The sequence below is a fragment of the Nicotiana sylvestris genome, chromosome 10 (genome assembly GCF_000393655.2).
Source record: "Nicotiana sylvestris chromosome 10, ASM39365v2, whole genome shotgun sequence".
Taxonomy (NCBI): domain Eukaryota; kingdom Viridiplantae; phylum Streptophyta; class Magnoliopsida; order Solanales; family Solanaceae; genus Nicotiana; species Nicotiana sylvestris.
Window position 1 is genome coordinate 126,289,205 of NC_091066.1, and position 8,584 is coordinate 126,297,788.

Sequence of the window (8,584 nt, forward strand, 5' to 3'; positions counted from 1 at the left end):
ATTTGCCTAAGTCCAATATCACTTCCGTTAAGCATCCGAAACTCACCCGAGGCCCCCAGGACCTCAACCAAACATGACAACCAATCCTAAAACATCATACGAACTTAATCCAACCCTTAGATCACATCAAACAACTCTAAAACCACGATTTACCCTCCAATCCAAGCCTAATGAACTTGAAATCTCAATAATTTTACAACGGATGTCGAAACTAACCAAACCATGACCGATTGACCCCAAATTTTGCACACAAGTCACATTCAACACTACAGAGCTATTCCAACTTTCGAAATCGGATTCTGACCCCGATATCAAAATCTCACTATCGATCTGGAAACTTCAAAAATTCAACTTTTGACATTTCAAGCCTAAATAAACTACGGACCTCCAAAACACAATCTGAACACGCCCCTAAGAGCAAAATCACCCAATGGAGCTAACAGAATCAACGAAATTCCATTCCGAGGCCGTCTTCACACTGCTCCGGCTACGGTCCAAATTCTAAAGCTTAAGCTCTCATTTAGGGACTAAGTGTCCCAAAACACTCCGAAACTCAAAACGAATCTTCCCGGCAACTCACAATAGCAAAAACCAACACGAGAAAGTAGTTAATAGGGGATCGGGGCGTTAATTCTTAAAATGACCGGTCGGGTCGTTACATACTCCCCCTCTTAAAACATTCATTCGTCCTCGAACGAGCATAGAGACATACCTGAAGTGGTAAAAAGATGAGGGTAATGGCTGCGCATATCCTGCTCGGTCTCCCAAGTTGCCTCCTCGACCGGCTAACCCCACCACTGAACCTTCACTGATGCAATGTTCTTTGACCCCAGCTTTCAGACATGTCTGTTCAATATCGCCACTGGCTCCTCAACATAAGACAGATCGTTATCCAACTAGACTGAACTGAAATCCAACATGTGTGACGGATCACCATGATACTTTCGAAGCATTGAAACATGAAATACCGGATGAACTCCTGCCAATCTAGGAGGCAAGGCAAGCTCATAAGCAACCTTCCCAACATGTCGCAATACCTCAAAAGGACAAATAAATCTCGGACTCAATTTCCCCTTCTTCCCAAATCTCATAACGCCCTTCATAGGCAAAACCCGAAGCAAGACTCGCTCTCCCACCATGTAGGAAACATCACGAACCTTCCGGTCCGCATAACTCTTCTGTCTAGACTGAACTGTACGGAGCCTATCCTGAATCACCTTAACTTTCTCCAAGGCATCTTGAACCAAGTCTGTGCCCAATAATCTAGCCTCGCCTAGCTCCAACCAACCCACCGAGGACCTACACCGCCTGCCATACAAAGCCTCATACGGTGCCATCTGAATGCTGGACTGATAACTGTTGGTGTAGGCAAACTCCGCCAGTGGCAAGAACTGATCCCAAGAACCTCCAAACTCCATCACACACGCACGGAGCATATCCTCAAGAATCTAAATAGTGCGCTCGGACTGTCCATTCATCTAGGGGTGAAATGCTATGCTCAATTCCCCTCGAGTACCCAACTCATGTTGTACGACCCTTTAAAACTGTGATGTGAATTAAGTACCTCTATCTGAAATGATGGAAACTGGAATACCATGCAGACGAACAATCTCCCGGATATAAATCTTCGCCAACCACTCCGAAGAATAGGTAGTACACACAGGAATGAAGTGTGCGAACTTGGTCAGCCGATCCACAATCACCCAAATGACATCGAACTTTCTCAAAGACCGTGGGATCCCAACTACGAAGTCCATGGTGATCTGCTCCCACTTCCACTCCGGAATCTCTATCTGCTGAAGCAAACTACCCGGTCTCTAGTGCTCATACTTTACCTACTGACAATTGAGGCACCGAGCTACAAACCCAACTATATCTTTCTTCATCCGCCTCCACCAATAGTGCTGTCTCAAATCCTGGTACATCTTTCCGACACCTAAATGGATGGAATATCGCGAACTGTGGATCTACTCTAGAATTATATCCCGAAGCCCATCAACATTGGGTACACATATCCGACCTTGCATCCTCAATACCCCGTCATCACCAATGGTCACATCTATGGCATCACCATGCAGAACCTTGTCCTTGAGGATAAGAAAATGAGGGTCATCAAACTGACACTCTTTTATACAATCTAACAAGGAAGACCGATAAATCACACAAGCTAGAACTCGATTGGGCTCTGAAAGATCCAATCGCACAAACTAGCTGGCTAAGGCCTGAACATCCATTACCGTGGGCCTCTCTGCTGCTGGTAGATAAGCCAAACTCCCCAAACTCTTCACCCATCGGCTCAAATCATTGACCACCACATTGGCCTTGCCGGGTGATACAAGATAGTGATATCATAGTCCTTCAACAGCTCTAACCACCTCCTCTGGTGCAAATTAAGGTCCTTCTGCTTGAACTGTTGCTGCAAACTCCGATGATCAGTATAAATCTCACAAGGACACCGTACAAATAATGATGCCAAAACTTCAACGCGTGAACAATAGCAGTTAACTCGAGATCATGGACAGGATAATTCTTCTCATGCACCTTCAACTGTCTGGATGTGTAGGCAATCACCCTGCCATCCTACATCAATACCGCTCTAAGGACAACCTTTTAGGCATCATAATAGACAGTATAAGACCCCGAACCTGTCGGCAATATCAAAATTGGGGTTGTAGTCAAAGCTGTCTTGAGCTTCTGGAAGCTCTCCTCACACTCTTTCGTCCACTGGAATGGAGCACCCTTCTGGGTTAGCCTAGTGATAGGTGCTGCAATAGATGATAATACCTCAACAAATCGACGGTAATAACCCACAAAGCTAAGAAAACTATGGATCTCTGTAGCTGAGGATGGTCTGGGCCAACTCTGTACTGCTTTCACTTTCTTTGGATCCACCTTGATCCCTTCATTCGATACCACGCGACCCAAGAATGCCACGGAATCCAACCAAAACTCATATTTCGAGAACTTTGCATATAATTTCTTTTCTCTCAAAGTCTAAAGCACTATCCTCAGGTGTTGCTCATGATCTTCCCGACTCTAGGAGTATACCGGGATATCATCAATAAAGACAATGACCAACAAGTCAAGATATGGCCGGAACACGCTGTGCATCAAATGCATAAAGGTTGTTGGGGCATTGGTCAGCCCAAATGACATAACAAGGAACTTGTAATGACCATACCGAGTCCTAAAAGCAGTCTTTGGGATATTTGGCTCCCTAATCTTCAACTGAGGATAACCTGAATGCAAGTCAATATTAGAAAACACTCGTGCACCCTGTAACTGGTCAAAAAAATCATCAATACGAGGCAAATAATACCGGTTCTTCACAGTAACTTTGTTCAACTGGTGATAATCAATACACATATGCATATGACCATCTTTTTTCTTCATAAGCAATACAGGAGCACTCCAAGGTGATACACTAGGTCGAATAAAACCTTTGTCAAGCAATTCCCGCAACTGCTCCTTTAACTCCTTCAACTAAGGAGGAGCCATATGATAAGGAGGAATAAAAATGGGCTAAGTACCCAGCAACAAATCAATGCCGAAATCAATATCTCCGTTGGGCGGTATACCTAGAAGATTAGCTGGAAACACATCAGGGAAGTCTCGTACTACTAGGACTGAATCAACTGTAGGGGTATCAATACTGACATCTCTCACATAAGCTAGATAAGATTCACACCCCTTCTCAACCATTCGCTGAGCCTTAAGGAAGGAAATAACTATACTAGGAGTGTGATCTAAGGTACCCTCCACTCTACTCATGGTACACCTAGCATAGCCAGTGTCACAGTTTTGGCATGACAATCAAGAATAGCATAATGGGGCGACAACCAGTCCATGCCCAAGATAACATCAAAATCTACCATGCTGAGCAATAATAGATCGGCTCTGGTCTCAAAACCACTAAGAGCGATCAAACACGACCGATAAACGCGGTTCACAACAAGAGAATCTCCCACATGAGTAGAAATATAAATAAGGGAACTCAAAGAATCCCGAGATACACCCAAATGCGGGGCAAAATAAGAGGACACATAAGAATAAGTGGAGCCTGGATTGAATAAAACCGATGCATCTCTATAACAAACCAAGATATACCCGTGATGATAGAATCAGAGGCGACAACCTTAGTACGGGCAGGAAGGGCATAGTATCTAGCCTGGCCTCCCCTTCTAGGGCGACCTCTACCTCGCTGACCTCCACCCCTAGCTGGCTGGGCAGGTGGGGCAGCAAATGGTGCATTGATCATAGCTTGGGAACTCTGCGGAGCGATCTCTCACCATATGGCTTGTGTCACCATGCTCAAAACAAGCTCTAGGAGGATGTGGTGGTTGTGACTGGCTCGGGCAAGGTCTATTGGACTAACCACTGAAAGCACCTCATGCAGGAGGCGCACTAGATACTAGAGGTGCATAATAAGGATCATGAGGTCTAGGAGGAGCTGGAATACCACTGGATGCTGGAAAAGCTGAATAAACGGGGCGACTCATATAACCCCTACCATGACGAGCTGAAGTTGGGGCACGGGCACCAGAATAATGACCTGACTCTCGAGACCTTTTGGTCTCTCTCTCCTCTTTATCCCGAGCATGCACGCCCTCTACTCTCCTAGCAATGCTCACCACCTGCTGATAAGAAATATCTATCTCCAACTCCTGAGCCATGCTAGACCTGATGCTGGAAATAAGCCCCTCAATAAACTGACAAACTCTCTTATGAACTGTAGAAACCAAGGCTAGTACATGCCTAGCCAAGTTAGTGAAACAGACATCATACTCCAAAATAGTCATGGTACCCTGGCGCAAATGCTCAAACTCTACGCGTCATGCGTCCTTGAGGCTCTGAAGAACATACTCCCTCAAAAACATATATGAAAACTGGGTCCATGTAAGGGAAGCTGCCTCAGCTGGGCTGTCCAACTCATAAGTATGCCACCACTGATAGGCTGCTCCTCGAAGATGGAAGGCAGTGAAAGAAACCCCACTCGATCCTGATATACCCATAGTGCGGAGGATACGGTAGCACTCCTCAAGAAATCCCAAAGAATCATCTAATGCTAGACCACTGAATATAGGAGGCTTGTACTTCTTGAACCTCTCAAGCCTCCACTGTTAATCCTCTAAAGCTGCTGCCCTGTCCTCGGGCTGAATTGGGACTACATGCGGTACTGGTATAACCTCTAGGATCTGATCGACCTGGACCCACTACTCTAGGGTACGGGCGGTGGGAGTCTGTGCTCCTCCCCCGGCTTGGGATGTGGCTGCAGCAAGGAGAATCAACCCTGCCTGAGCTAGAGTGGTGTACATGCTCACGAACTGTGCAAGGGTCTCCTGAAGAGCCGGAATAGTAGTAACAGTAGGCATATCGGGTGCTTGGGCTCCGGCTGGAGCTGCTGGTGGCTCTTCTATGGTAGCTCATGCGGGTGCTCTAGCTGCACCACGTGCGCATCCTCGGCCTCTACCCCGGCCCCGACCATTGGCGACTTTAGCAGGGGGCGCAGGTGCCTGGTCATCTCCAGTAGCACGTGTCCTCACCATCTGTGAGAGAATAGAAGACAGAGGTTTAGAATTGTGATATCAAAAATCTCGTACGACAAGGAAATCAAATGAAGTGGAATTTTCCTAATAGTTACATAGCCTCTCGTAGATAAGTACAGACGTCTCTGTACCGATCCGCGAGACCCTAGTAAACCGGCTTGTGATTCATGACTCCTATGAACCTAGAGCTTGTAGACATGTGATTTTTGACCCTCCCCAAGATTTTCATATTTTAGCATGTAAATATTTAATTTAGGCTTAATATCACTATTTCAATTAATTTTGACTCTTTTACTTTATTTTTTACAAGAAAACAAAAATTACAAAAAAATAATTTCATTAATGTTTTGTAGTCATTTTTAATATTTGAAAATACAAAAAAATAGGTTTGTTTTAACGGTTAGTCTTATTTTATAGTTATTTTACTTAAGTAGGATTAGTTAGTAAATGAGATCGTATTTTTAGCCTCGTTCGCGGGGAAAGAATAAAATTTGGGCTCAAACGACCCATTTTTAGGCCTAATTTATGATCTAGCCCATTATTCACAAGTCCATAATTCCTAGGTCCATACCCCTTAACCTAAAAAACCCTACAAAAACCTATATCCCTACACTATGAAAAGGGGCCGTTTTTTGGAAATGCAAAAAAGACCTTTCATCTTCCTAACCAAGAAGACAACCAAAGGAAACCCTAGCCTATCTTCTTCTTCTTCTCCATCCAAGACCTAAGCTGCTGAATCCTAGAGACAATGGAGAAGAGCTGTTTTTTTGAGCAAACAAAGACCTAGGCATCATCTTCTTGGACATTAGACCTGAAGCAGCGTTTTGACAAAAAGACTAAAAAAACTAACCTAGAGACCTAAGCACCTAGAGATCCGTCGCAGACATAGAACCCCACCCCCATTCTCACGTCTTCTTCTTCGTGACCACCCCCATCTGAGAACACCCCAGACCTGGACCCCTGATCTCTTCACTAGAACACAGTAGAACCACTAGCTCACTAGAAAATGCGTAGCTTCAGTGACCTCCATTGAATCCGGCGAAGCAAGATCTCGAACCCAGTAGTAAGTCCAGCTGCAAAATCCCTGAAATGACACCAGACCAGTGTGCAAATCAGTTCAAAATCTCCACCCAAATCTAGCCGAGTTGGGTCTGTTCAGTTCCGTTCAAGATTTCGGTGAGGTTATGAAGATGCTATGTTTTATGTTCGAGTCTGCGTCTGTTAGTCGAGCATCAAACAGTATTGTGAATGAAGCTGTGTTTCATCGGAAGTTCAGGTTCATATTTTTCGATTCGTTTCTTGTCTCAACCTTGATTAATTTTGACTTAGTGTTCAGTTGATATGGATTTGGTGCTTGAATGAAACAATGTTCTTGGCTCATAATAACATTTGGTCTCTACGCTTGCCTACTGGTCCTTCAATTCTTTCAACTTTGGTAGGGCCATGCGGTACAATAGAATAGAAATGGGTTGAGTGCTCGGGGCCAAATCAATATCCCTGTCGGGTAGCATCCTTGGCTGGTCTGCATGAAATACCTCTGGAAACTCACGAACAACTGGTAGGGAATCCATGGAAGGAATCTCCGCACTGGAATCACGAACATAAGCCAAATAAGCCAAACACCCCTTCTCGACCATACGTCGAGCCTTCATATCAGAAATAACTCTGCTGGTAGAATGACCAGGAGTCCCTCTCCACTCCAATCGAGGCAACCCCGTCAAGGCTAAGGTTACGGTCTTGGCATGACAGTCCAATATACCATGATGAGGTAACATCCAATCCATTCCTAAAATGACATCAAAATCAACCATATCAAAAAGTAGGAGATCTACACTAGTCTCAAGACCGTCAATAATAATTACACACAAGCGATAGACATGATCTACAACAATAGAAACCGCCACCAGTGTAGACGCATATATGGGAGCACTCAAAGAATCATGAGGCACAACCAAATATCAATCAAAATAAGATGACACATATGAGTATGTAGATCCTGAATCAAATAGAACTGAAGCATCTCTACTGCAAACTGAAATAGTACCTATAATAATGGCATCAGATGCCTCAGCTCAAGCCTAGCTGGGAAAGCATAACACTGGGGCTGCCCCCCCCTCTTTGAACTACATCCCTTGGACGGCCTCCTGCTGGCTGGCCTCCACCTCTAGTGGTCTGACCTCTACCTCTAGTGGTCTGACCTCCAACTCTAGTTGTCTGACCCCTACCTCTAGCTAGTTGAGCAGGCGGTGGAACACTCGGTGACGGAACTATGGCACGAGAACCCTGATGCTGAGAACTGTTCGATGCTCGAGGGAAAAATCTAGCAATGTGCCTCGGATCACCACAAGTATAACAAGACCTCGGCTGCTGCGTCTGCTGAGCCTGAAACTGACCCTGACGGCTTGGGTAACCACCTTGGAAACTCTGGAGCGGAGGTGCACTGATAGGAGTTGGTGGTGCACTGTAGGCTAGCTGATCAAAATACTGCATATGAGAGCCACGACCACCTGAAGCACCGTGAGAATTCTGAAGTGCTGAATGAAACGGTCTGGGAAGATGGCATCTACCAAAAGAATCTCTACCTCCAAATAAGGCACCATTAAACCTACCAGAGTGACGAGGCTTCTTGTCAGACCCCTAACCACTCCCTTGAGCTAAAACCATCTCAACTCGCCTGGCCACGTTGACCGCATCCTGGAAAGAAATCTCGCTCCCTGCCTCTTTAGCAATCTACAATCTGATAGGCTGAGCAAGTCCCTCTATAAACCTCCTCCTCTTCTCTCTCTCTCTCTCTCTCTCTCTCTTTCGATAGGAAGTATAAGAAGAGCATGACGGGCCAAATCACCAAACCAGTCTCGTACTGAGTGATAGTCATAGAACCTTACTGAAGATGCTCGAACCGCATGCGATAGTCCTCTCTCTAGGTGATAGGAAGGAACTTCTTGAGAAATAGCTAAAAGAACTGGTCCTAAGTCAAGGTAGACGACCCAACTGGTCTAGTCAACACAAAATCATTCCACCATCTCTTGGCGGACCCT